The sequence below is a fragment of the Asparagus officinalis genome, chromosome 8, assembly GCF_001876935.1.
Source record: "Asparagus officinalis chromosome 8, Aspof.V1, whole genome shotgun sequence".
Classification (NCBI taxonomy): domain Eukaryota; kingdom Viridiplantae; phylum Streptophyta; class Magnoliopsida; order Asparagales; family Asparagaceae; genus Asparagus; species Asparagus officinalis.
In genome coordinates, this window is record NC_033801.1 from 46,751,197 (window position 1) to 46,753,715 (window position 2,519).

Below are 2,519 nucleotides of genomic sequence, written 5' to 3' on the forward strand. Positions count from 1 at the left end.
AGTATATCACAAGCTCCAAGGGAAAGCACAATATAAGTTCCACTTTTCACTTTCCACTAGGCTAATACATCAAAACTAGCAACCTCCATTTTATTAGTTGGGACCATCTAAGAGATTAAGATAAAAACTATGTTCAGTTGCATCTTGTGAGGTTCTTCTTTGTCTCATTAAAGTTTGACATCGATTAAGATAAAAACTATGTTCAGTTGCATCTTGTGAGGTTCTTCTTTGTCTCATTAAAGTTTGACATCCAAATAATAAAGGTGTTAAAGATGAAGATGGAGAAGTCAAAGTATGAATTCTTTACATTAGGGGTCCACATTAAATTGCATATAATTCATATAATTTATCCCTTTCACTTTGCATGATCCACTTTCAGTTGATTATAGTTCATGTCAAATTTTATTGATTGAATTAAATTTCCACAACCATTTATTTTTCATTTATTTTTCCTCCAGGATTTAACAGTAGAGCACAACTATAAAGTAAAGGTAGACCTTTAAAATATTTATTTAAATTTTCTTCCACATTCTTCATAACATCATATAAGAGTGGATCATCGTAGACCTTTAAAATATTTATTTAAATTTTCTTCCACATTCTTCATAACATCATATAAGAGTGGATCATCTGGATATGTAGCAAACATGTGAGGAATTGACTTCCACATTCTTCATAACATCATATAAGAGTGGATCATCTGGATATGTAGCAAACATGTGAGGAATTGAAGTCAAATGAATTAAAGTAAGTTTTGTAGTTGGATAATAACTATCATATAATTCTCTAGTTACTTCTTCCAATGGCCTAACACATTGACAATTGATGAAGCTTGTATACCCAATCATCATCAGTCATAATAAAATACGAGTGTGACCCTACTAGACTGTTAAAGTAAAATAATTGGTTGTCTATATGGAATCTTGTGGGAAGTGTAATTCTAACTTTCTAATTGTACTAAAATTTTGATACTAGATTGACACTACTATTAATATGGTATTTTCTTATTCAACATATGATGAAAAATGCCCTATCTATTTTTTATTTTTTATTTTTTATTTTATTTTTAGAATTATCACCATTACAGGAGCTCTATGCTTTCAGTAGTTAACAATCGTGTATCCTCATCTCTATAAACCACATCATCAGATATCAACAGGTTTCGTCAACGCCCATAATTTATGAATCAGGATTTCAAGCTTTGACATAGTTACTACTCCAGAAAAATAATTTGATGGTTCTATCCTGGCTTTTTTTCCAGAAATTTTCTATATATTAGTCAATTCTTTGGATTCTTGCTAGTTGTTTGGAGAAGGTGGGACTAGACCCTGATCAAGAAAAATGTTCTAAGCCTGCGCAATAAGAAATCACAGTATTAGTCAAAGTAATAATGTTAAATTAAAAATGTGGAGCATTCCGAGGAAATATTCATCATCGTAGCATATTTATAATAGATTTTTTCTGGAGCATTATAGGTGGGAGCATTGGTAAGCATTCTCTTGACATCAGCAACAAACATTTCAAAGGTGATGTAATATTGTTCTAATTCTAATATTTTTGACACGTTTAGATCTGCAAAATAAGTCCTGTTCAAATGACATCCATATAGTTCTCTAACCTTAGGCACAAGAAATTATATGTAATATTTGGAGCAAAATGAAAAACGCGACAAAGCATCATTTTTTGTACCTGCTCCAATTAGGAATATGAATCGACATTTTAACTATACACAATCTGGACCATATAAAACCTGCAGAAGGGGTAGCCTTCACCCACCAGAAAAATAAAAGAAAAGAAAAAAAGCCACATCAGCAGAAACCCCTAAATTTAAGAACAAAGCAATTAAAGAGCTGACTGTCAACTGTAAACTATTTCGAAAATAGAATCTAACAATTAAACTAAAAAAATATCTATAAATTACAGGTTTTTATACTTGCCAACTGCGCACTTTATGATGGCCAACCTTGGCTAACTTTCTATTATCCCCATGATATGTAATTTGAACAAGACGTTTGATATCATTCTATTGAAAAAATGGTGTTCTTAAGATACATATTTGATGGAAATGGATATATATTGGATATGGAAAATGATAATATCAAGTAAAAGGTATGTGATAGAAATTTGGTATGATACCTTCTGACTAGTACAAAGTGGTAGGAAACTAGAACTTGACCGAAGGTACACTAAAAATCTAAAGTACGAAATGAATGTTTGCAACCCAGAAGACTAGACTCCTCTAGAAGATCTAAGGCAAGTTAATAATATGACAAACACATCTAGTATGAAAAAAATTACCCTTCATTATTGGATTCAGAATTTCTCTCAATTTTAAAATTATCGATGTGTTTTCGGAAGCATTGTCAAAAGATATAGAAAAAATTCCTCTATATCTCATAGTCACGACAAGTTTGTGAAATTGCATCACAAACGCCTTGTGCATTATGTGGATATTCAAACCTCCTTAGCCAGAAAATCCACGGGAGTACTAGTCCTGTGGATTTTGTTGAGCACCAAGA

General features: G+C 31.6%; 1 long non-coding RNA gene across 1 annotated transcript; it reads right to left on the reverse strand.

The window, feature by feature from the left end:
- LOC109851188 lies at nt 1,265-1,769 on the reverse strand. Its single transcript, XR_002249705.1, has 2 exons — nt 1,690-1,769; nt 1,265-1,352 (listed from the first exon to the last, which is right to left on the reverse strand). It is a non-coding gene; the product is annotated as an uncharacterized LOC109851188 (long non-coding RNA).